Genomic DNA, 27,785 nt, shown 5'->3' on the forward strand with positions numbered 1-27,785 from the left:
GGCCATCCGTGACGACACTAATAAATTGTGCATGAAATTGATTTAATCTATATTTGAGACATAATTTGTCCTGGAGAATGTTACGTATGCAGTTCACTCATGTTTTTATTTCATTTCCTATTCTGTGGCTTGCTTTGCTGTGTATTTACTATAGTAATTTCTGTTTTCTCATCGGGAAAAAAAACTACCCAATTTCTTCTGAGATTGTTTTTCTGTTCACTTTTATCTTTTACTGAGGACAACATAAATATCTGAACTGGTATGTCCTTTATGATCCTTTCCATCTCAACCACTCTCAGCCCTGAAGTCCTTCACTTACAATTTTGCTCTATCCAATTCTTAAAACACTGATTCTAAGCATTGTATAACATGAACCTCAATGCAACACAACTGTTCCAACATGTTCATGGCAGATCCTCTTCTAAAGCCTCATAGTTCCTCACAGATCTTATTTAGACAGATCTTATTTATCTTATTCTGGAAAAGGCTGAACCATATATTAAGGAATATACGAAACCTGGCACAACCGCTGCCATGCCTATTTTATATATGAAGGTGTATAGATGTGTTTGAGTCAATTCACAGTTCAGTTGTATTCAATATCAGTTATGGTGGAGCCACTTAATTTGATTCCTGATTTCATTTTTTAACTTTAAGAAAAAATTCTGTAAAATTACTATTTTATTGAGAATTATTTGCTAAAAAAAATCAGACTAATGTCTTCTAATATTTGTTTTTTCACATTGGACCTCGTTGGTGAAATGATAAATCTGAGGCTTAAAAATGCCTTTTTACTTGTACTTACATTGCTAGGACTGACAGATACTTTTTCCTAGTTGATAAAGCTTAAGTAAGACATTTTTATGACATCCTCCAAATCTAATATGTTTTCTTCCTAACTGAGATGTGGCTTCTCCACTGATGAATGAAGAATTGGACCAATCCTTTTTGTGGCTTTCCCTGTATCTACATATCTTTCTCTTTTTCACAGGCTTTAAGAAATCATTCACTGATCCTTCAAGGTCAGGTATGCTAAGTATTATTTCTATAATGCTGAATCTTGCCCATGCTCTAGTTAAATTAAATGATGTTTTGACTTTGTCTTCTGATAGACTTGGTTAATCCACAATAAGTAGGAGAGGAAGTTTAATTTTTCAAATATGAATTTCTTATTTTTTATACTAATTTCAATAAAACTCAACCAAATATATAATGCGAAAAATCAGCATTATTACCAGTCCATGTTCCATAAGATCCATCCATCTTCTATTGGTTATACTTTTCTGTTACTTCATTAGGCTTCCTGGAATTTCTTTTGACAGCTTTTCATTCTTCTTACATTGGGCAAGAAACATGATTTGGGGAAGCCATGATGTAGCAAACCTCACTCAAGTCAATGATAATTTAACTGTCTTCTCTGTAGAGTAATCAAAGGTTGTTTTCTAATCTTCTAAAATCTACCAATTCTATTTCTTTCTCTTTTCATTTTTTTAAATGTTGTTTTTCTTATGCAAATATCTTCAGAAACTGTATGCCTTCTTCCAATGAGTTTCTATCTGAAAACATGGGCTTATAGGAAGAACAGTAACTTCTCTGCTTATTAATCAAACCATCCTTTTTATCCTTGTGATTCCTCTTATTTTTTATTTATTTTTCCTCCACTTCATTTTGTTTATGCTTCTACTTTCTTTATATTTTCCTAAAGCAGGACTTCATTGCTGCTGGGTTTTGGATTTTCCTTTATTTTTTGTTGTTTTTTTTATATATGTGTATACTCACATGTACACACACACACGTATATATGTGTATATATATATGTACTGAAAATAAGAATGCTGAACCTTTGGTTTAACCAGTAAACCTTGTTTTCCCTGCTATTAATTTATGGTTCAGTAGGTAGGATACAAATATTTGGGTTCAAAGAAAAATACCATTCTGACTCAGCAGTCCAGTTCCAATTTGGTTCCAGTTCAATTCTAGGTCCCCCCAAATTACAGCTCACTCTAAATATGCTTTCCCCTCTGAAATATCTGGTTGACATGGTTGGGTTCAGTGCTTTCAATGCGAGGCAGAAAGCTTCACTAACCTTTCATAAAGCTGCTAGCTGACCTGAGTTGGAAAATGCTGCTTGTTTACTTGTTTTGGCACATGTTTGCAGTTGAAACTTGGAACAGGATAAATCCCTGAAGCTTGCACTAACAGGAAAAAAAAAACCTGAAGAAGATGAAGAAGGAGAAAGTGAGGAGAGAAAGTGGCTGGTAGAGCAAGGGATTTCTGAAGGTATGCATTAAATATTAGCTGATATATATTTGCAAATGATTCTCATGAGTTCATCCATGTGGCAAATTCTGATGTACTGACTTTAAGCTTCCCCATGAATGCATTTTTTAATCTAAAGTAAAATCTCACCCAAAAAAAGCTTTTATATTTAGAGCATGAGAAAGTTTCTCTTTGTTCTAAAATAAAACTCTTAGCCTTTCTCTATTCTCGTTACCTCCTAACCTCAAGAAATATTAATTTCTAAAAGACAGCTCAGTTGCTGCTAGGAAGCGTTCTGGCTATGTTTCATCAATGTGACAGTGTTCAGATGTTGCAAAGGTTCTGAATTGCATTTCAATAGCTGAATATGGTACTTGCCATACATGAAAGGTAAAGTTGTTGTTCAAGCCGTAATGTTGTCTTCTTCTGTTGACATAACTAAATAAACCTTAGAGTATATGTCTTTTTTAATACCTTACCTCCAGACTATTTTTATTCCAAACACAATGAGGCAGACTTCAAGCAATGTAGGTGAAAGTGTTGGTTCAGGTCATGAGAGGCATACGTATCTCTTAGCCCCACTGTCATTACAGCACATACTCCTTTGGCTTCTTGTGTTTGATACTCTTTTTTGGTGTTAAAATATCTACCTTCTGGTAAGCTTCCAGTTCTGGAGGTTTTTTCCTTTCACCTTAATTTTTTCTTCTGTCTTGACATTTATTTTTCAGCCCTTTCATTCACCAATATGTTGCCCCTTCTGTTTTCCTCAGTTTCCATGTCTGTACACTTTGTGTGCAGAACTTCTTATTCTTTCCCTTCTATTCTTTCTGTTTTAGTATGAGTGTTTCTCACTTTCCACCCAATCTCAATTTTTATTGATTTTGTTCTCCATTTGTCACCCACATTTTCACTACCCCATTTCACTGCCCCTTTATTACCACTCAGCAGCAAAGTAAAATCCACTAGCTTTTGGACCAAATCAGTGAACACACCGAGCAATACCGGTGAGAGAACTTATGTTAGATTTCATTAGTTACCTTGAAAATGTGTATTCACAAGCAAGGGTGATTGGAACTTCTAAATTGGTAAAAACAACCAGGATAACATAGCCTGGTCCTCAACAGTTTCCACATCAGTAGCTACAGACAGACATAGTTTAAAATATTTTCAAAGCCTGCTAAGTAATTGAGACTGAATTGTTCTGCAAGCTGGGATAATTTCACTTCTGGGAGGGATGAAACAACCAATATTTATATCTTCCTCCCTCATAAAACAATCTGTTCCAGACATTCCCCAGTTCATCAACATCTTCCTTGGGGGGGTATCTCTAAAAAGAAATATTGAAAGCTTTTCCCTGAATTTTCTGTTAAGCAGGTGGGCTGTAGGATGTTTTTTGTTTTGTAGATATATTTTGGATTGTTTGTGAAAGCTGTTTGTTACCATGCCATCTGATGGACAATTTCTCAATGTGCCATCATGAGTAGAGCATCTGCTCTTACCACAATGTTTCTTCTAATGTGAATAGGCCTATGAGAAATTCATCACTGCAATGTATTATTCATGCTGATAAAAAGGTTTGCAAAGTATCCCAGAAGTTAAAATGGCAATATTGTCTGCTCAATGGCCCTTATATATTTTTATAACTATTTTTATCACTCTGTTTCCTGATACATCCTTTTCCCTAAAGAAATTAGTACATGTCAGTCCTCCAAAACTCAGACTAAAATAATTAAAAGAAATTATTTCTGTCCCCTATACCACCACAGTATGTGGTAGATTCTTCTGAAGAAGATTCTTCAGGACTTGTTCTCCTTCATTTTGTGTAGTAGGGGTGCTTAAATGTGGTAAGCTTACCTGTTTAAAACACAGAAATATTGGCATATTACCAATTGCTAGAAACTGTACTGCAGGTGATGATCTTTGATATGGATGCAGGCAAAAAACAACATGCAAATACTGCAGTTCTTCATGTCTTACTCCTAGAGAAATAATTTTTTTTTTTTGGGGGGGGGGGGGCTGTGCGGGGGGGGGGGGCTGTGCAGGAAGGGTTAGGGAGTTTAGTAATATAACATTTTAATATCTGACAGACTTCTACAATTTCACCTAGTGGAGGGAGGAGTAATTTACAGAATCACAGGATAGTTCAGGCTGGAAGGGACCTCTTGAAATCGTCTAGTACAACCCTTTGCTCAAGCAGAGTCAGCTATATCAGGTTGTCCAGGACAGCATGCAGCTGGGTTTTGAATATCTCTCCATAGATGGAGACTCCACAATCTATCTAGGCAACCTGTTCCAGCGTTTGACCAACCTCACAGTAAGGGTTTTCTTGTGTTAAGATAGAATTCAATGTGTTTTTTCTATTGCCTCCTGTCCTGTCACTGTGTATCGATGAGAAAATTCTGTCTCCCTCGTGATTTCCCTGCCATCAGGTTATTTATTCATATTGATCAGATCCCCCTGAGCCTTCTCTTTTCCACACTAATGAGTCTCAGCTCTCTGCTTCTCCTTATATGAAAGATACTCTAGTCCCTTAATCACCTAGGTGGCCCCGTGCTGGACTTGCTCCAGAAAGTTACATCTTTGGTTTTTCCATAGCTCTAGATCACACTGTTCTGCAGACAAACTGTTGCTCTTTCCAAAACCGTTGCACTAGGAACTTGATAAACTAACCTTTTTTTTTCTTTTCCCCCTTTTCTATCAAAAAGCTATGCAGATATAGATCAATGATTTTAAAGCACTCAAACCCAAATCTTTGTAAGGTCGTATATGTACTCAACATTAATATAATTTCTTTCAATACTATTAGATAAACAGCAAAGTACTGAAAGAACTACGTATCACTGCACACTGAATGATTTTTGCAGCTGTTCTTTGCCAGTGAACTTTTTATTTGATTATCCTTAATTTGACAGTGCTTGTACAATCAGATATGAATTAATTTTAGATCCTAAATTCTGCTCTGACCTCTTGTAGAGCAACTTTCTGTGCTCAGACAGAGCTTATGCAGTCTTCTGAAGCTGCTTTTAAAACTAGACCCACTGTCCTTAAGAGACTGGCACATGTAAATGCAACCTCAGGTGCAACTGGAGAGCACTTTACAGAGCATGTGGTGTCCTGTGCACCCTAACAGACCTCTGTGCCACAGAGCAGCTTAATACGCCATGAGGCACTCCCAGACAAACCATATGCATACTGCCTGAGGGCTGTCTACAGGCTATCACTGCAGAAGGCAGGTGGATGTTTCAGGCAGAGTGCCATACTCACATCTAGTCTTTCAGAGTGAAACCACTAGTGGGATTCTGCACAGGTACAGGGTTTGCCAGAACCACAACTCATAGCAAGGTCAGAATACAAATAACTACATTAGCCATGGTACATTAGGGATCTTTTCAGATCCCATATGAGGAAAAGACTCTTAGTGCTCTCACATGTACAGAAACAAAACACAGTCTTGTCAACTATCAAGATTTTATCATGAGTCTTATGGTGTCCGTAGATTTTCTGAAAAGCTGCAGGTCCCTGACACAGGTCTTTTATAAACAATTCCACTCACTTTTAATTTTTATTTTTAATATATATATATTGTTTCTAATCCACATAGTTACAGAAGAAAGCTTAGAAACACGTGACTCAAGGTCAGTTGTAAAGCTCAAAAGCAGAGACAAAAGAAAAAAATAGTGGTAGGCTGTTTGTTGTTATTTTTAAATCTGCTATTCTGGCACCTGATCTGTGCCTTTTGAACATTCAGGCTTGACAACACTGAAAACACATCACCCTTTTTGTCACCACAAGGTCCAATACACTTTCCAATTTGGAACTTAAACTAGGAAAAATGTTAATTAACATTAATTATAATACAGGACAGTGGTTTCTAAAATGGGGTGTGCACACCCCAGGGTGTTCACAGTGATGTGTTGGGATGTGGGAAGAAAATTTTAGAACTTTAATTTATATACCTTTTTATCTAAAAAAAAAAAAAAGAAAGAAAGAAATAAAGCTTTACTAATTTTTAATATATGGCTTGACACTGGCACCCTCAATCTGTTTGTATGTCAGAGTCCCATGTCACCTACACGGTCACGAAGGTGTCCTGGGGGAAGAGTGGGTTCTCCACAACATGGAGGAGGTGACAATGGTGCCCTCAGTTATTCACTCACTTTCAGCATACTGTGATATATTGCACTTTATGTGTCCTTGTTTAAGTGGATTTACAGAAGAAGAAAATGTCAGAGGTGACATTTCTCTTACTCTTCATACAAGCTTTTTGTTAGTCATATTATAAGGTAAAACCAATGACAATTTAATCAGAAGTAATCAGCGCAGTTTAAAGTCATGTGATACCCAGCGCTTCATTAAACTTAATGATAAATGTTTAGAAAGCTCTTTGAGCGTTTCTTACCTAAGAGCAAAAGACAGAAATCTGCCACGGTAAAAATGGCTGAAATACACAGAAAACAATATGGAAACAAACAAAAATTAATTCCTTTGCCAGCAAATACTGTTGGAAAATGCATAGAAAATATTGCCAGAAGTTTGAGGAAACGTATTAGAAAAAATTATGCAGTGTAGGAGGTTTGCTATACAGTTGGCTGAAAGTACATGTGTTTCTAACATGTCACAGTTTATGGTATTTGCTAGATTCTGTTTCAATAATGAAATACATTAAGAACTACTGCTTTGTGAGCCATGAAAGGAAAGATGCACTGGAGAAGATATATTCTCAACAGTAAATGACTTCTTTAATAAAAAAACAGTGTTTTATGGAAAAACTGTGCAAGTGTAACCACTGATGGAGTGGCTGCTTTGACTGGAATATAAAAGGATTCCAGAGTAAGTTTGCAGAGCTAGCACCACATGTGAAATTCGTTCACTACATCATTCATAGGCAAACTGTTGCAGCAAGGAAATAGTAGCCAGAAGTGCACAAAGTTCTACAAGATGTCATCAATGTGGTTAATTTTATAAAGACTTTTAAATAGTAAAATCTTTACAATACTTTGTAACAAGATGGGAGTGGCCATGAAATTCCTTTGTACCACACAGTGGTTTTCTGGTTATCTCACAGCAAAGTGCTTAAAAGAGTTGTCAAAATTAAAGATGACTTACGCTTCTCAGTCCGTCGCCAAGGGGAGCTGCTCCAAAGCCAGCACTGGAGCTGCAGATCTCAGTGCACAGGGGTTTTTCCTGAGGTAAGGAGATGCCAGGGCAGCAGAGACACACTCCAGGAGCCAGCAGCTCTGACAACGCCTGGGCATTGCCAGAGCAATGGCAACGACCCCCTGCCTATAAAAAGCAGGCTGGGGAGTACGAGTGAACAGGAGTGGGGGACCAGGATGGGCAAACAGGGCATGGGGCATCAGTCAGGGCATGGCATGGCATGGCAATTAGCACGGAAGGGCGTGTGAGAAGGGTGCCTCTTCGAAGGAGGAGAATTCTACGGGCCAGCACCAAGCACCGTCCTGTGGCCTCCTGCACAAGTCAAGGGCACTCATCCTACCTGACCCTCAAGGCAGAATGGTGGGGACTCAACTGAGAGCAAAGGCTGCAGCTCAGACTACGGAGTCTGCACCATCCACCCCAGTGGTGGCTGATGCCTCCACCCAGATGGAGCTGCTGAAGGGAGAGGCTGCAATGCAGACCTCAGACTGCAAGTGCCTCCACTTTTCTCCTGGAGCAGGGATAGGTGGCAGACATGCCTGCAAAAAGTGAGTCCAAGTGGAGGACCTCCTGCAGCAGGTGGCTGAGCTGCCGGAGGTTGTGGGCAGGCTGCATAGCATCAGGGAGGCTGAGAAAGAGATAGATAACTGGTTCCAAGTGCAGTCTGCAGTGGATCCACAGCCAAATAGTCAAAAGTTCACACATGGGCGCACAGAGATGGGAGGGGAGCCACTAAAACAGAAGAAAGGAAGCTTGTGACAGCAAGGACCAGCAGGAGGAGGAGATTTCCCCCAAAGTCTGAGATGCCCTTGCAGAACAGCTTCACAGCTCTGCAGAGTGAAGCAGAAAGGCCCAGTGCATTAGGGTAGACATGAGCTGGGCGAGGCAGCCCAATCTGCCCCCCGTATAACAACCAGCACAACTAAGAAAAGGCAACAGGTGATAGTAGCAGGCAACTCTCTTCTGAGAAGTACAGAGGCCCCTATTTTCCAACCTAATGCACTCTCTAAAGAGGCGTGCTGCTTACCAGGGGCTCGTATGAGGGATGCCATGGAGAGACTACCAAACCTCGTACAGTTTCTGACTATTATCAACTGCTGTTGTTTCACGTGGGCAGCAATGACACAGTTAGGAGCAGCCTGAGGGGTATCAAGAAGGATTATAGAGCCCTAAGAGTGGCAGGAGGGGACTCTGGAGTGCAGGCAGTTTTTTCATCAGTCATCTCAGACAAAGGGAAGGGAGTTGATAGAGCTGATCAAATCTGGCAAATCAAAAAATGGCTACAGGACTGGTGCCACAATCAGGGGTTCAGCTACTTAGACCACGGGACTCGGTTTGAGAAACCAGTTCTACTGGGACCTAATGGAGTCCATCTGTCAGAGAAGGGGAAGAACATCTTTGGTCAGAGGTTTTCCAAGGTCATGAAGAGGGCTTTAAACTAGAGTTGCTTGGGGAAGAGAACCTCAATCCACCCCGCTCCTATCAGTTTGATGTCAGCACCAGCAATAGATGCCCAGAGCCTGGAGAAAGATCACAGGTCAGCAGGAGAGTACCTGCAGTGCAACACAAAGAAATTACAGCCACTCCAGCCAGTAAGTCAGCTTCATCAGGGACCCAACTTAAATGCCTCCATACAAACATCCATAGCATGGAAAATAAACAGGAGGAGTTAAACACGTGCATATGCCTGCAGGGCTATGATCTTATTGGCATCATGAAGACATGGTGGGATGGCTCCTGTGACTGGCGTGTTGCAAAGGAAGGATACAGGCTCTTCAGCAACAGGCAGGGGAGAAGAGGAGGGGTGTCACCTTCTATGTCAATGACTAGCTGGAGTACATGGAGCTCCATCTGGGTATAAGGAACCAAGTGGAAGCTTATGGCTCAGGATTAATGGGAAGGCAGGGACAGGTGACATTATAGTGGGGGCCTGCTACAGGCCACCTGACCAAGAAGACCAAGTGGATGAGGCTCTCTATAGACCAATAGGAGCAGCCTCATGTTCACAAGGTCTGGTCCTCATGGGGGACTTCAACCACCCCCATGGAGCTTGAAGGCATATCTGTTGGAGGGACAACACAGCAGGGCATAAGCAATCCAGGAAGTTCCTGGAATGCAGTGATGATAACTTCCTTCTCCAAGTGATAGAGGAACCAATGAGGAGAGGTGCCATGCTAGACCTTGTTCTCACCAACAAGGAAGAGCTGGTGGAGAACATGAAGCTCAAGGGCAGCCTTGGCTGCAGTTACCACAAGATGGTGGAGTTCAAGATCCTTAGGGTGACAAGGAGGGCACACAGTAAACTCGCTAACCTTGACTTCAGGAGAGCAGACTTTGGTCTCTTCAGGGATCTACTTGGCAGAGTACCATGAGATAAAGCCCTGGAGGGAAGAGGGGCCCAAGAAAACTCGTTAATATTCAAAGATCACCGGCTCCATTCTCAGGAGTGATGCACCCCAACAAAGAGGAAGTCAGGCAAAAACACCAGGGGTCCTACATGGATGAACAAGGTGCTTCTGGACAAACTCAAACACAAAAAGGAAGCCTACAGAGGGTGGAAGCAAGGACAGATAGCCTGTGAGGAATACAGAGAAATTGCCAGGGGATCAGGTTAGGAAAGCTAAAGCCCTGACAGAATTAAATCTGGTCAGGGATGCCAAGGACAACAAGAAAAGCTTCTATAGGTATGTCAGTGATAAAAAGAAGACTAGAAAAAACACGGGCCCTCTCCAGAAGGAAATGGGAGACCTAGTCACCAAGGATATAGAGAAGGCTGAGGTACTCAATGAATTTTTTGCCTTGGTCTTCACTGGCAAGTGTTCTAGACACACTGCCCAAGTCGCAGAAGGGAAAGGCAGGGACTGGGAGAATGAAGAACTGCCCTCTGTAGGGGAAGATCAGGTTAAGACCATCTAAGGAACCTGAAGGTGCACAAGTCCATGGGACCTGATGAGATACATCTGCGGATCCTGAGGAAAATGGCAGATGAAGTTGCTAAGCCACTATCCATCATATCTGAGAAGTCGTGGCTGTCCAGTGAAGTTCCCACTGACTGGAAAAGGGGAAACATAACCCGCCCTTTTTAAAAAGAGAAAAAAGGAAGACCCAGATTTGCAAATATTTACATCATTATGAGATACTTTGTCGCTTAAAAGTGTCACCTATAAAAAGTCTCATATATATATATATATATGTAAAAAAACTGGAAACAGAATCTTCTAACCTGTTAAAATTTTTCAAAAAGAAAAATTTTGAACCCATTTCTTAAACATATATAAATGTAACATCTTTCAATTAGGTTCCAAGAGCAAGTTATTCAAGTTAGGGTGCATGGAAATTTACTAGCTGAATTTCAATAAAAACCTTTGCATAATTGGTGGAAGGGACTGAAAAAAACAGTGTCATGATTTAGTAAGCACTGAAAATGATGCACTTCTTCCATTTTGATCTATGTATCTTTGAGGTATCTTTTTCAGCTATGACAGCCATTAAAACCAAGTATCAAAACAACTGAATTTAGAAATAGGCCTTCAAATTGCTGTATCACCAACATCCTGTGTTAAACCAAGATTTAAAAAAAAAGAATGAAGCATGTTTAATCATATTGCTGTTACTAATAATATTATTATTAACAATTAATTTTTTTATTGAGAGAAAAAAGTTTTTGTTTTTTTACTGTGAATAAAATTATTTTAAAAATATTGTCGATCTTTATCTCATCTCTTTTTAATCTCTATTTTTTGCATATTTTTATAATGTAATGCAATTGCACGTATATATAATTTATAAATAACTAAATATGTATATATACTGGGGGTGCATGCTTAAAAATTTTTTACGGATAGGGGCATATGATCAGAAAAGTTTGGAGACCACTGTTATAGCCCCATAGCATTACACATGAACCCCATATTATTTTACTCTGGACTTAGACTTTACTGTAAATAATATTTTTTTTTTCCAGTTATTTTCTTCCTGACAGGTTCTTGGAAATTGAGTATTGTCCAAGTCTTTATTCATATGAAGTAAAAAGAGAATTAGTATTTGTAGTATCTAAACTAGTCATGTGATGGACTCTACATCTTCTTCATGACCTTGATCTTTTACCCTCCTCACCTGCCAAAAAAAACCAAACACAGAAAACAACCACCCTCCTCTCCCCAAAACGTTCCTTGAAAGCTCTTGAGGAGTGTTTCATTGATTTTCTATTTATGTATTTTCAGGTCTTAACAGGCACAGAGGTAGAGGTATTGATGCACTGCAGAAAAGATTATTCTCTCATGATTTACAGTCCAAATCATCATTCAGATTTTTTAAAATTTGAAACTTGTATTTAATGTGCTTCTTCCAACTCAAAAGAGATTTCGGGATTTTTGAGATTCACCAACATCTCAAGAGAAAACCCTTCTAAACCAATGTATTAAACTGGAGAGTATAGAAATCTTTTTAAATAACTAGAAATGATAATAAACCATCTTGCTAAAAGAAGTGATGGTGATATACTTTAAGAAGGTAGAATGTACCTTTAAAAATATAAAATATATTTTAGAAGGTACAATCTCTCATTAAGCAACAATAAAGAGCTGTAAAAAGGTCACAAGGCCCTGTGAAACCAGACACTTGGTATAAACAATAAATGCCTTACTAATGAATATACCCTTGAAGAAGAACAGAAGGCTGATGATAAGGAACATCCCACCGCAAGAGGCGCCGAAACCATCTGAAAACCAGACAGCTGCTGGATAAGGCATAAAGTCAACAAAAATTTGCAGTAACTGGGGGAAAGGTAAAGGTGGCAGTGAGAGATCGAGACCACCAACTCAATTGGAGACTGAATTGGACTACATCGCATCCCCCTCCCCTGGTGCTGGTGCATGCACACATCAATTAAAGGACCTTGTAACTTTAAATGAAAGTGAGAGACTTTACTAACCAATAGAAATTGTTAAGTTAAGGTACTAACCAATAATTATAATTAAAGGTGTGTATTTCTGTGTTTTGAACTGTATAATTATTCCTAAGAGTTTTAGGCCAGTGTGCTAGATTTGTGGATTACCACCTAGCAGCCATCTCTGCAGAAATGAAATAAATAGGCAATACCTCTACTCTGTGTATATATTGGCATCTGCACACTGGGTAAATGACCCCACTTTGGGACAACAACAGTGCATAGAATGACAAAATATAGTGAGAACCTGGACTGTAAAAAGAATAATTTGTTAAAGGAATATTTTAAACTTAAAAAATCTGTAAAGTATTTTGTAAATATTATTAAGAAATTTTGAGTTGCACAGTACTATCGTTTTACATATCTAAGACTTCTGTTTTACCTCACACATTGATAAGTTACAATGTATTAGGACACTTCAGGCAAAAAAAGTAGAGATTCAATTTACATCCAAGAGACGATAAATTTTTATTTATATTTTTTAAAAAGAGTGGGGCATCTAGTCATGTGTTTGGTTCCTCAGGGTGCTCACTATAAAAAGAAATAATTGATTTTCTCTCTTAGGTAAATTAGTATAAACTACACATGACCTTTCCTTCTTTCCCTGCTGTACTGTTCATGCAACAAGTTAAACTGATTCCACTTTTTCCACTGAGCTATAAAACTTAGTCTGTACAGCATGAGTAAATATAGGAGAGAGCAGTCAGTGAAATAAGGCAAGTTAATAATTTCTTTCCTTGCTTACAAGTATGTGGTTTTCAACAGATACGCAATAGTATTTGATTACATAGCTAGGAAAACCACTAGGCAAATAAAACTGAAAAAGTAATGTTATTTGTTTGTTTGTTTTGTAAGAAAAAAAGGCAATCTACTTTTCCATGTTTGGGAATCCTCTTTGTCAAGTTCAGGGTGTATGAGATGTTAAAGGTTCAATAAAAACCTTGTTTGGTGTTTTGGAAATCAGTTTAGGATATAAACCCTGCTGGGTATTACCAAGAATAGGAAATAGTGCAATGAGGGAAACAAGTTGGAGCATGACCCCAAACAGTGAAGTTACAGTTGTCCAACTGGGATTCAGTCTGACTCCTGTGAAGAAATAATACCACTTCTGAGAGAGAATCCTTAAAAAGAAACTGAAAACCTTGCAGATGGCAAGAACAAGCCAGATATCTAATGGTCCAGAAATTTTCTTACAGAACAAAGAAGGGAGAAGGAAGAAGACAATGGTTCCTTCTAATAAACTTACATTTGGAGGAGAAGGAAATTAGAGGACAAACACTATCCCTGCCCTCCCACCCAAAATCACAAAGCAACAGACCACCTTACACCACAAAACCCAAACTAGCAGATTCTTGTATTACTTCAAACTGCAGCTGGATTATCAGCTGAAGATATATACTGTAAATAATATATACGTTTCCAAAACAAATGGGAAGCAATGCATGCAATGTGTATTATTCCTGGGTATGTTTTCATTTCTATGACAATCTCAAATTACAACTAGCATTATAAAGTAAGAATAAGTGAATATCTACTGAAAAAAAGGCATAAACCAGAATGAGACAGCACTAATAAAAGCAAACAGTGGTGGTCATGAAAAAATGCAAACTACTTCAAATGGGAACACAACCATTTTAAAACCAGTTAGTGCCTGAAATACATCCAATCTACAAGAGCACAAAGGTCCTCCTTTGACTCACAGTATGAAAGCCTGCTGGCAAAAAGGAATGAAGTAGTAGTATGAAAGTCAACAGATACCTTTACTTCTAGTTTGGTTTTCTGCATCACCCTGTCTGACAAAAGTGTCCCTGATCATTAACTGTGGTCTTACATGTTCTATAAATTGTTCTACTTCGGTTTTGCAATTGGAGAATTGCTGTATTGGATCCTACCCGTCACTACAGTGTTTGTGCTACTACCTATGATTTAGCACGCAACCTCTGCTGCAACAGGTGGTTGCACACAGAGTTCAAATATTTTGAACCAAATGCTGTTTTGGTATCTGTACTTGAAATACTGTTTTTTCCTGCTTCTCTAACACTCTGTGACCAAAATCACATCACTTAGTCTGCGAGTAGCTGCACTAGTTCCTTTTCAAAATTCCCAGAGCAGAATTGGCCTCTAGTTTCCAAACTCCCAACAGATTGTACTGTTCATTTACATTCTTGCTTTTATTCCAGATTTCTGTCCTCTTTCTTTGCTTTTTTACCACCATTGATTATAAGGACCTTTTCTTCCTCAGCTTTATTTGCTTCCGACAGTTCCCCTACACTTCATTACACAACCGACATCCAGTGTGGCTAGAGATATACTAATCTCATGAAAAGAAAACATTTCTTGAAAATATTGTTTCAATATGACCAAAAAATTGAGCCAAATCTGATTTATCTTCATGTTTGATTCCAATATTGTCCAAATAAAAAGTTTCAGATATTTACTTAAAAAAATAAATCTAGAAATGAGACCTTAAAAGATACCCTCAAATTAAAAAAGGCAAAAGATTTTACTGTTTTTGTATTGCAGGAGAAAAAGCAAAGAGTAGCATTTCTGTCCAAAGATGGATTTATATCAGGACATATGGCCAAGACACATAGACTTCAGATCCACATATTTTTCAATAATTCCCTCATTTCAGCTTCAACTGAAAATATATTTTCTTCACTATTTATATTCCTTGACTGCTCTTGTTAAACATTCTCTGCCCAAAACACTGGGTAAGATGAAACTGATTTCTGTTCCCCCTGTCCCTCCTCTCCCCCAACAAGTGACAAGAGGATCATAGATCCTGGTCCTCTTTACGCTAGGTCTGATCTGCGAATGTGTTGACACCTTTTCATATTCTTCTGTGAATGTAAATCAAGTAGATATGTGTCCTGTTATTGTACTACTGTACTTTGATTAATAGACATATTTTTGAATATGTGCTTTTTTTTTTTAAGAATACTCTCCTTACAAGGATAACAAGGTACTAAAAATCCCCTGAGTAAAGTTTTACTTCTGTCTTTATGCTTTCTCATCTGACACAGCCTGAAAACCATTTCCTGTAAGCATCAGAAGAAATCATAGTATCATTTGTACACTCTGACCAGAAGGAAGTGTTATCAGAGTAAGATTTTAAAAATTCTTTTGCATTTTCCACTTATCTTCTGATTTCTATTTAGTGGTATTCCTAACTATATTGTAAGTACACTGCAAACACAAGTTCTTAATTTTTTTGACATACACTACAGTTAAAGCAAGCTGATTTTTTTTTCTCCTTTATGAAAGAACATAGGAAATCAGTGTCTCTTTCCCTGTTGTTAATTGCGATGGGCCATTCAAGTAGATTACCGTCATACAAGAAACCTGACTTTGTTAAAGCTGTAAATTTCTTTATAGTAGTTTATTTTTTCTCCTTGGACAAGAGTTTTTACTTTACAAAACAAGATGCAGTTTGGAAGAGGATCCGCAGAAGGTGACTGAAGAAAGGGAAGTCCCACGCTAGGAAAAATGGGGAGGGACTCTTTATCAGGGAGTATAGTGATAGGACGAGGGCTAACAGTTTTAAACTGAAAGAGGAGAGATTTAAATAAGATATTAGGAAGAAATTCTTTACTCTGAGCATGGCGAGACACTGGAACAGGTTGCCCAGAGGAGTTGTGGATGCCCCATCCCTGGAAGTGTTCAAGGCCATGTTGGATGGGGCTTTGAGCAGCCTGGTCTAGTGGGAGGTGTCCCTGCCCATGGCAGGGGGGTTGGAACTAGATGATGTTTAAGAACCCTTCCAACTCTAACCATTCTATGATTCTATGAAAGGAAGATTTTCAAGGCCTACTATAGTTACATTTTGAATTAAATTAACACACCCTACTTCTTCCGTTTTTTCTATGTAAAACAATAAATAAATCTGTAAACATATACTAATTAGCTCTTCCAAACCTTGCATCTAATGAAGAAAATAATTATTTTAAAATGTTAGTTAACAGAAAGCTCCTTTCAGGTCACCATATGGAGTATATGAACCTCTCCACATGTCTAAAGAATATGATAAAATTTGCAGGTTTTTAGGATGTTATGATGGAAGCATGAAAGATGTAATATGAAACAAGTATATTATTCCATGTTAAGTACATTTGCAGTACTTTACAAAAGAAACTGTATTTGCTTTGGTTTCAGAAATACTTGAGGCATCAAAGGATGTTTAGATCCCTAGACTACACTGAAAGCAACAAGAAATGATCACCTATGCGTCTTGGATGATTTGTGTCTCACTCAGAACCCACACCTGATAAACAGATTCAGTTGAGCCTCAGTGCTTTTCAGCAAGATAGCGTTAAAAGCTTTTGCTACTTTTGAAAATTAAATTTAAATCCTAGATCTTCAAAAACACTTTTGAAAATTTCACTTCACCCTGTTTAAATTCTATACAACATTTTTTATTGGAAGAAAATTGAAACTTTCCCTTCCTCTTCTACCTAGGACCCCTAGCAAAAAAATCCTTTGTCTTCCCCCACTCCCCCCCAGGGAAATGGTGATTGAGAAAGTTGAGTTGTTTAAAGCTAGTTTTCATTTTATGGAAGACTGAGAAAAAATAAATCAGTTATTTAAAAACAACTTCTTCAAGCTGCCTTGAATTTAGAAATGGGAAAAAAGAGATCATTCAGAAACAGAAGGGTATATGAGTTCAGATAGCTAATGCAACCGTGCTCTTACCTCTCAGGATTCCACTATGTTAAATGTTGAATGTGAAAAGTATTGCTCAGGAGAAGCATGACGTCTTCCCAACACGGCTGTTAATAGAGAAAAATAATAATGTAATAAGGGTAAAATATGAAATGCCAATATTTCTTTGAAATCATATTGCAGGCCTGATATTTTAAGGATCAGCTATAGGGAACTGCAGAATACAACATAAACTCTCAACTATACCCAGACAACAGCCTGATTCTGTAAGCCCAAATGACATCTTGAAAGCTTCTGGAAAAAACTAACAAACAAAAAAAAATCCATCCCCCCCCCAAACTCTCACATTAGCAACAAGAATCTTTAAAGGTAATTCTAGATCTGGTGCTCTTTCCTGTGCAGGAGAGATCTATAATGGCAGAAAGAGCTACCCAGTCACCAACAAACAGGAAAGAAGATATCACTCCATAGTCAATTCTCTTTGCTCTTGGAAATGAAAGAAAAAGTGCGTGCAAAACTGAAAAAGTAGGATGAATATAAGGCACAGAACCTCAAGTACTATGCGAAAGATAGTAAAATGAATAAGTCAAATTTAAAAAGGACTTTCAGGCTTACCTTCAAGAAGCAGGTCATGTCAGTAGGAGCATGCATGACCTTTTGCTGCTGCCATGACCACATGACCATGCCAGACATGTGTATATAATAACTTTTATAGCTACTGACTATAAGAAAGACTGACCTGAGCATGAGTGAAAGGAATAGAATTATCTGGAGATTAATGATGCTAATGACCCCAAAGTAGATGAAGAGGTTAACAACTCTGCCTGGAAACTAGTGCCCAAAAGTAACAGCGGGAAATAGACAGCAACAGTAAACGAAAGCGATAATGATTGGATCAAACCATTGAAAGTAATATTTTGCTCAGCCCGGGATATTGGTGACAAAAAGCCAGCATGAAAAAGAGAAGTTGTTTAGTAGAAAGATCCTCAGAAGATCCCAGAGGAGCAACTGTCAGTAGGCTCAGCTGCTGTGCAGAAAGATGTAAGATGTCCTGAGAGGAAGCACTGGAGTCCTGTCCTCATTGCTGGACCTTAGGATAAGGTAAGCTACATGCTGTACCCTGATTTGGACTGTGGTTAACATGGTGCCATCCTTATCAGTGATCTCAGGCCTGCTCAGTTACCTTTCAGGTAGGTACATCGTGCAACTGCAAGCACAACCCCAGCTGTGGCATGGGCTGTAGATAACTAACATGCTACGTGTGAGATACGTGTGGTTTAGGTATTATTGTTGTTGCCTGAGTGGTGTTTTTTTCATCATTATAGCTAATTATTGTTATTACCTTATTATTTTTAGTGAAGTATTTGAATTAAGCAAAGGTTCAACCATTTCTCTGGCAGTAGTGCCCCTATGTTAATCAACCGTCACAGTACATCATGACATAATTTGGTGCGTGGGCAGAAGGCCCATGTTATTGAGAGCCACAAATCAGTCCTAGTGTTCCAGTGCCACTGCTGCCCTTTGCAAGTCATGCAGCTGACACCCAAATGCAAATCACTCAGCAACTGTACCACACCTAACCATTAGGCTAACTGGTTTGCCCATGGGTAGCAGTCAAGATACGTTTCATGCTAAATTTGTGATAATAACCTGGTCATTTTAGAATTTAGATACCTGACATAAATGCTTCCAACTTTCAATAAAGTGCCCAACGCAATGGTGAAATTAGCCCAAAATTAATGGGGGAAAGGGGGGAGGCAGGGAGAGAAGAAGACTCAACACATTGTAGTGCTACAAAAGATGGAATAAGCTTCCAACTCTTCTCACCCACGAAAAGTAAAGAACAGATCAGACCTAAGAGGCATTTTTGAGATATTGAAAGGTCAAAATAATTGTCTTAAAGTTTGCTTAAGCTTGTGCAAATCAATGGTAGGCTTGTGGGCCAATAAGAAGATTGCTTGTGTCTATTTAGCACTTTCTGCAGCCTGTTCTTTTGCTTATCAGTCACCACTCAAGCCTGCCACCAGCTGAAAAGGGTGTAGGCCTTTGGTTATCAGAGTGGCCAGACCCTGTCTACCCCAAACTTGCTGTGGCATGACGACTGTGCTAAAACCAACCCCAAAGTCACCGAGGCATGATGACTGTGCTGAACCAAGCTCCGCCCAAGCAACAAAGGCAGGAAGAGCTCATATGACGGCCATATCAAATGACGATTAGCTGGGCAAAGGCCACTGTCACTCTGACTGGTCAAGCTATGGATCAACCTGGACTATAACTGGTGTGGAGACCCACCACAATTGGGACTGGGACCCCCCCCACCACCACCACTTGAGAACCAAGGATCAACGGGACGCTGCTGAACTTCAGAGGGCCATCAGGATGCCATCAGGCCTGTGGTGGTGACTATACTCTTGGTGTGCTCCGCAATACTGCTTCTCCTTTCTGCCTTTCCTCTACTTCTGCCTTTACTTATCGCTCATCTCAGCAGCTATTGTTGGGAAATAACAATAAAGTTACGTAAGTGGCATCTGACCTAATTTGTGTCTTAATCTCATGCCTGGAATCATTGAGAACCTCTCCCAGGCCCAACGTAGTTGGGCCAGGACATAACAGCATTGTACTGTTGAACTTTTCACCTAATAAACTTATAGAAAATGGAGGTGAACCAATGTGAATATGGAGAGACCTGTTGTTGTTGAGGCACTCGACAAGCTCTGGAGGCAATAGTTAATAGTATTTGAGCAATGAAGAGAAGAATTGGAAAGAATGAAATGGAGGGGAACTGTGACTTTCTATATGGCACTGAATTACTGTAATTATTCTCTGAAGAATCTGGCCTTTCAATGGATATCTCATATGATATAAGGCAAAATAAAGCACTAAATTAACACTGTATTTCAACAGTGTAGCATAGTTCACTTTAGTTTTTTCAGTTTACACTAGGTGAGATATATATTGCTTAATATACATATTAATTTTTCCTAGACCTAATTAACAAATAAATGGATAATTAATAATATAGTCTTTGTTGGTTAACAGGAGAACTGTGCTTGTTCTTGTGTTTTACTCCTGGAGGAATCAAGATCTACACATGCACATGTTTTCTCGTGTTTACCTAATGTTCAAAAACTCTCAGGGTGCACTTCCTTTTACACCTTGAGAAGCAATGCATGGACAGGGAGCACTGCATTAATGACAATGTCACCTGGCATATACAAAAAGTTACTGTTTTTTCTTTGAAACTTACTTATGTAGTTGGGTGATTCCAAATTAACCCTAGACTACAAATAGGGAGCTCACCTTAAGTCTCAGTTAATGATGCTTCATCAATAGCAATTTAAAAAAAAAAGTCTTGCAAATTGATTTCCTCTATTTTTCCTTGCTGTGGATTTGGTATGAAGCTTTTGGAAGTCAGATTCCCACAGTTTTCCGGTTAGCAGATGAGACAGGAAGAAGGAAGGCATTGCTACTAGTTCTCAGATAAAGCAATTGTTTACTTTTCACATAGTCTCACTGAAATCACAGAAGCTATTAAAGAAATACAACCCCCCAGTGATTTTACATCTTGACTAAACATTGATTGGAATCCTGTTTTTCTGAAGTTAGTTATTGTGTCCAGTTTCATTTCCCTTAATACAGTAATATTTTGAATGTACCTACTCAGGTTAAGATCCAGAATTACTTGGTATTTGATATTTCTAGTTTATGCTAAACTCTAGATAAAAGCAGTGGCATATATCTTGCTTACATAGCCTGTAAAAAAATAGGAGAGCAAAAAGATATGTGCAAGAACCCTACCTATAATAGAATATGATTGGAGTACAATTATATGCAAGATGTTGTAAATACTAATGGTGTTATGTTAGTGGTGCTTCAAAACCCATGCAAATTCATGAAGAGGCTTCCCCACCCACCCCCTCCCCTTAGTTATTCACCTGTGGATTAGTTACATTCTTCTCAATAGCAATCATGAAAATAATAATAATAATTCCTGAATAAAAGTCAAAATGCACGTTGTATTTTTTGCCAAATGTCATAGCAATTCAACAGAATTAGTGCAGAAATGGAAAGCTGTACTAAAATATATTTATGTAAATGTAAAAAATTGGAATATTATACTCTGTGCAGTTTATATTACAAAGAATATGCAGTCTGAGAAGGTAAGCTTGAAAACTATTGTAATTTTGGCTAACTCTGTGCTCCAGGGTCTTTGTTTTGTCTGAATGGTGAAGTTATATTTACAGCAAAGAAACAGAAGCCCCAATGACCTCTTCTGCTTTTCCTTATTTTTAAGAAATTTAACAGGGAAAAAAACCAATGAAATTAGGTCAAATGAGTACTTGATTAACTCACAACATACACATAAAAATAACTCAAGATCCAGTATTTCTATCATTTTTTTTTTCAAATACCTTGCTCAGTTTTCAAGAGTTTGCTCAGTACTTTGTAAAACAGAAACTGCACAGAGATGTTGGACTCTATCTAACTACAATCAATGGCTCGATCAACGCCAACTTATAAGGCAGTCAGGAGTCCATTTCTTTGAAAATTAACACGGCAGTTTAGACTCAACTATGTGACTATGTTGGAAATAAGCTTATAAAAGTAAGTGCATTCTGCATATAGAGGAAATTGTACAGGGGATATCAGATCTCTTAAGGCAGTCTGAAAGTCAGCTCACCAGAATTTGAAATATAATCTAAGCCCCGGGCTGAGACTTTAGAAACTGAACACAGCTATCAAAGGAGAAAAGAGAAACCTCACAATACAAATTATATTAATCCAGAGGCTTAGATGTGCCCCCCCCCCCTTTAAAAATTCTTGAGCTCTAAACACGTGGTAATACAAGGAATACTAGTTATGTAATTTCTGGGTTTTTTTTTTTCTCTCTGGGGGGAAGCTGGAAGATATTTTGTTTTAAAATAAAAAATTTGAAAAGAAAAAGTCAGAATTTTCTAACATAGTGTCTAGTTCTGGAAACCAAATTTGATGTATTTTAGATCAAATTTTGGCACGTGTTGAATGCCTCGTTGTTGTGTTCAGTTTTGTCAGCCTCACTCAAAAGCTCTGAACAGCCACGAAACTATTGGCTTAGCTGTTCCACTTAGTATTCCTTTCTCAAAGAGGTATACAATCTGAAGGAAACCTCAGGGAATTTTGATTTAGTTATTAAATTAAATAATGGGTTAATTTATGCCATCTAATCCTGAATATCTATGAGAGAAAAAACAGCATAAAATAAGATGAGCAAGTGTCAAGTGAAATTGCAGGAAAACCTGCTGTGTTATATAGATAGCAATAGTAATTTACTGCAATCCAGTAAACCCCAATACTTCATGTCTTAAGCCCCAATAATTTCATGTTTTAAACTGAATTTGTAATCCATTGGAGCGCCACTGTGAACTACAACATATTCAGAAGAAACTAACCCATAAGTGAGAAATGGAAGCTCATTTTGACAAAATAAAGGGAGAAAAGAGTACCAACACTCAGGCCCAGCTATAGCTGAGTTGTAGGATTGTTTGAAGAATAAAATATAACTGACTACAAGCTCAAATGGTAGAATAAGGCCACATACACTATACTACTGCCCCTGTGACAATAAAATACAAAGCTGAAAGGGAAAAAAAAACAATGCAAACTTCAGGCAGCAGCAGGACAATCAAATGTCTGATAGTGCAATGTAGCACCTAAAACACAGGGACATTACGCAATGTAAAATGAGCTGACATATTTATGCTTCGATGCTGGATTGGAGAGAGCAAAGGGAGAAGATCTTAGAAAATGGACTAGATAAAGAGAAAAGCTGGAACTAACATCTGTTTACACGCATAGAAACAGCAGAGCTTTAAGCAAGCTCTAGATAAATCCAGAAGACAGGAGCATCAATTATTCAGTAGTTTGAAACACAAGTCACACAATCAACACATCAGTCTTAGGCTGAAATTTTATACATGTACATTTACACAAAAAGGAAGCAGAATTTCTTCTGTCTAATTCCTTTCATTTATATGAACCATTTTAGTATCTCCTGCATGGCATATATTCTCAAAAGTCTTTTCAGCAACACTGTTACAGGGGCAACAGTGATTATTATTTTTCCCAAAAAATAAACAGGAAAGATAGGGTCATTAATTTAGAATATTTAGCATTCACTACTGTCGTGGAAACCTGCAGAAGTACTTCTCTGGAGTGCATGGGAATCATAGAATCATAGAATCTTCATGGTTGGAAAGGACCTTTGAGATCATTGAGTCCAACCATACACACACAAAAAAACCCCTACAATCCCTGCCACTAGAGCATGCCCTGAAGTGCCACATCTAGACGTTTCTTAAATACCTCTAGGGATGGTGACTTAACCACCTCCCTGGGCAGGCTGTTCCAGTGCCTGACCACTCTTTCAGTAAAGTAATTCTTCCTAATATCTAATCTAAACCTCCCCTACCGCAACTTCAGACCATTTCCTCTGGTCCTGTCATTATTCACCTGGGAGAAGAGGCCAACACCCACCTCTCTCCAACCTCCTTTCAGGTAGTTGTAGAGGGCAATGAGGTCTCCCCTCAGCCTCCTCTTCTCCAAACTAAACATGCCCAGTTCCCTCAGCCTCTCCTCATATGACCTGGTCTCCAGACCCCTCACCAGCCTGGTGGTTCTCCTCTGGGCACGCTCCAGCACTTCAATGTCCCTCTTGTACAGAGGGGCCCAGAACTGAACACAGCACTCGAGGTGAGGCCTCACCAGTGCTGAGTACAGAGGCACGATCACTTCCCTACTCCTGCTGGCCACGCTATTCCTGATACAAGCCAGAATGCTGTTGGCCTTCTTGGCCACCTGGGCACACTGCTGGCTCATGTTAAGCTGGCCGTCCACCAGCACCCCCAGGTCCTTTTCTGCTGGGCAGCTTTTCAGCCACTCTTCCTCAAGCCTGTAGCATTGCTTGGGATTGTTGTGACCGAAATGCAGGACCCAGCACTTGGCCTTGTTACAGGCCTCATACAGTTGGCCTTGGCCTATCGATCCAGCCTGACCAGGTCCCTCTGTAGAGCCTTCCTACCCTCAAGCAGATCAACACTCCCACTTAGTTTGGTGTCGTCTGCAAACTTACTGAGGGTGCACTCAATCCCCTCATCCAGATCATTGATAAAGATATTAAACAAAACTGGCCCCAAAACTGAGCCCTGAGGGACACCACTGGTGACCAGCCACCAAGAGGATTTCACCCCATTAATCACAACTCTCTGGGCATGGCCATCCAGCCAGTTTTTTACCCAGTGAAGAGTACACTTGTCTATGCCATGACTTGCCAGCTTCTCCAGCAGAATGCTGTGTGCAACACAGCACTGTGGGGGGACACTGTGAGGGTAAGGCCTTTGTCACAAAGGCCTTACCAAAGTCCAGATAGACAACATCCACAGCCTTTCCTGTGTCCAGAAGGCAGGTCACACGGTCATAGAAAGAGATCCGGCTGGTTAAGCAGGACCTCCCTTTCCTAAACCCATGCTGGCTGGCCCTGATCCCTTGGCTGCCCTGCACTTGCCATGAGAGCTCACTCAAGATGATCCTCTCCATGATCTTTCCTGGTACTGAGGTCAGGCTGACAGGCCTGTAGTTCCCCAGATCCTCCTTCCGACCCTTTTTGTAGATGGGCGTCACATTAGCCACCCTCCAGTCATCTGGTACCTCCCCTGTTGACCAGGATTGTTGATAAATGATGGAGAGAGGCTTGGTGAGCTCTCCCGCCAGCTTCTTGAGTACTCTTGGGTGAATCCCACCTGGCCCCATAGACTTATGTGTGTCTAGGTGCAGAAGCAGATCATTGACTACTTCCTCCTGGATTATGGGTGGGTTGTTCTGCTCTCCATCCTTATCTTCCATCTCAGGAGGCTGAACGCCCTGGGGATATCTGGTCTGACTGTTGAAGACAGAGGCAAAGAAGGCATTAAGTATTTCAGCCTTCTCCTTGTCCTTGGTTGCAGCTTTTCCCCCCACATCCAGTAAGGGTCTCTGTGACTCTCTTTCTGTCGATGTATTTATAAAAACTTTTTTTGTTGTCCTTTATGTTAGTGGACAAGTTGAGCTCCAGCTGGGCTTTTGCCTTCCTAATTTTCTCTCTGTATAACCTAACGAGATCACCGTACTCCTTCTGAGTTGCCTGTCCCTCCTTCCAAAGGTGGTAAAATGTCTTTTTATTCCTAAGTCCCATCAAAAGTTCCTTGTTCATCCAGGTTGGCCATTTTCCCCGCCCTTTAATCTTGCGACACCTGGGGACAACCTGTTCCTGGGCCTTTAAGATTTCCTTCTTGAGGACCGTCCAGCCATCCTGGACTCCTTTGCCCTTCAGGACTATCTCCCAAGGGACTCTCTCAACCAGTGTTCTGAACAGGCTAAAGTCCGCCCTCCGTAAGTCCAAGGTGGAGGTTTTGCTAACCCCCCTTCTTACATCACTACGAATTGAAAACTTGACCATTTCATGATCACTAAACCCAAGACGGCCTCTGACCACCACATCTCCCACTAGTCCTTCTCTGTTTGTGAACAGTAGGTCTAGTGAGGTACCTCCCCTGGTAGGCTCACCTACCAATTGTGTCAGGAATTTATCTTCCATGCACTCGAGGAACCTCCTAGCCTGCCTGCTCTCTGCTGTGTTATATTTCCAGCAGATATCTGGCAGGTTGAAGTCCCCAACCAGAACAAGGGCTGTCAATTGCGAGACTTCAGCCAGCCACTTATAGAATATTTCGTCTGTCTCCTCACCCTAGTTGGGTGGTCTATGGCATACTCCCAGCACAAGATCTCCCTTATTTGCCTTCCCCTTCATCCTTACCCATAAACACTTGACATTATCATCACTGGAATCTAGCTCTATACAATCAAAGCATTCCCTAATGTACAGAGCCATGCCCCCGCCTCTCTTTCCTTGCCTATCCCTCCTGAAGAGCTTATAGCCATTCATTGCAGCATTCCAGTCATGACAGTCATCCCACCACGTTTCTGTGATGGTGACTACATCATAGCTGTCCTGCTGCACAATGGCTTCCAGCTTAAAAAATACTGGAAAAACCAGTACGTTTTTGAGGAATGGACTTCACTTGAAACAAGATCTTTTTATATAGATATTTGTGGATAAATAGGGTTGAAACAGCTTTAATTAGGTCTATCCCTCCCTTACAATAATTAATGAATAAAAATGAACATTTTTTTTGTCTCCATGGCAACATTCCCCTACGAGAATTTTCAAAGAATTTTTGTAGTAAGAATTTGTTACTCAAAGATGTACAGAAATCCTCAACTTTCACATTCCAAAACCAGATCCAGTTCTCAATGTCAAGCTCCATGATTGTTGTAGATAGGTTTGACAAATAAAAAAAATAAGCCAAATATTTTTAATACTAAACAAACAAAATTCAAACTGTATTTTCTATGTCAAAAAATGAACATCTAAAAGGTTCACCCCAGAAGTGAACATTAATTGGACATAATGGCTAAATCTTCTCTATACCCAGAGAGGCACTTCTAAACTAGAGTGCTTTCTTAAAGAAGAGTACCTGCTTCAAGCAGTCATCTAATTTTTAACTCTCCCACTGACTGGGTTTCTAAGGTCTTAACCCTGATTCTGTGACAAGTACCTTTTGCTGATGATAACTCTTAACTCAAGAGCAGAAAAGATTCTGTTCTACTCACAATAATGTTTTAAAGCTCTTTTTTTTCAGTCATTTAAGAGAAATAATTAAGCTTCAACAGCAGAGAAAGGATAGGTGAGGAACACAGGAAACAATATTTATACAGAGTTTAATTTTTCAGAAACTTGGTGTGCAAAGCAGCAGCCTTTCTCTTTGGTCCCTTTTACAACTGGATACCTCAGGCTTGCCACATGCTCTATGTCACTTTTCTTTCATGGATTCAAGCTATCTATTCTTTTCTTTAAATGTAAAAATAATTAGTCTGTTGCAAGAAGAAAACTTGAGAGTCCTTCTGCACACAGAAAATTCTCCGTTTCTGTGGCCCTGCAAAAGCTACTGGTAGCAAGAACACAAAGATTACGGTAGTGATGGTGGGAACTGTGAAGTTCCTTTAGAGGAAATTCACTGATCAGTTGCAGATCTGATTGTTCCAGAAAAGAGAATACCTTTGTACATGTAGAGCTATGTGTAGCAACAACTTGTTCTGTATGTCAATTGATGATCCAGCTATTTAATAGTTTCCTGATGCTTTGCTTACAAAAATAGCACAAGGATGAGGGGGAAGAGGAGGAAGGGAAACTGATACAGCATCATATTCTTCATCATATTAATACAGCATCAATATCATCATATTCTCCCATGACAGAGTTGTAGAGCATGGACACAAACATCTAACTCTACTAGCAAAGGGGAGAGAGAGGTGACAAAAAAAATTCTTGTCTTTCAAAACTCTCCAAAATCAAATCCCTTAATGAATATGCTGATGTTTGCATACTGCAAAACAAAAAGTCATGCAAAGCAAATGCTCTACAGTAACTACAAAAGAGTCCAAAGTGAACCTCTTTGGAAACGCTACAATAGAAAGACTCATCACCTCCTTTCAACAGAGAAATTTCAAAGATGCATCCATTGTTTGGTTCTACCAAAAGGTAAAGAGATACCAAAGGAACACAGCAACAGATTTCAAGGATTTTTCAGACAAAATCTACTCCAGTCCAAAGCAGTTCCACCTGTAACATGCCAGGCATGACTTATACTCACGCTTCAGTGTCATCACACATTGTTCAGGTGGACAG

The 27,785-nt window shown here is 39.4% G+C and overlaps 1 protein-coding gene across 1 annotated transcript in view; it reads right to left on the reverse strand.

Annotated features, from left to right (window-relative positions):
* Positions 1-25,706, reverse strand: part of GBE1 (1,4-alpha-glucan branching enzyme 1) — a 387,946-nt gene extending 362,240 nt beyond the window's left edge. The window contains exon 1 of the mRNA XM_063347805.1: positions 25,702-25,706. The gene's annotated coding sequence lies outside the window, so the exon portion shown is untranslated. The remainder of the gene's footprint in view (positions 1-25,701) is intronic.
* Positions 25,707-27,785: the final 2,079 nt, after the last annotated feature.

Source organism: Chroicocephalus ridibundus, chromosome 1, assembly GCF_963924245.1.
Source record: "Chroicocephalus ridibundus chromosome 1, bChrRid1.1, whole genome shotgun sequence".
In the NCBI taxonomy this organism is placed as follows: Eukaryota; Metazoa; Chordata; class Aves; order Charadriiformes; family Laridae; genus Chroicocephalus; species Chroicocephalus ridibundus.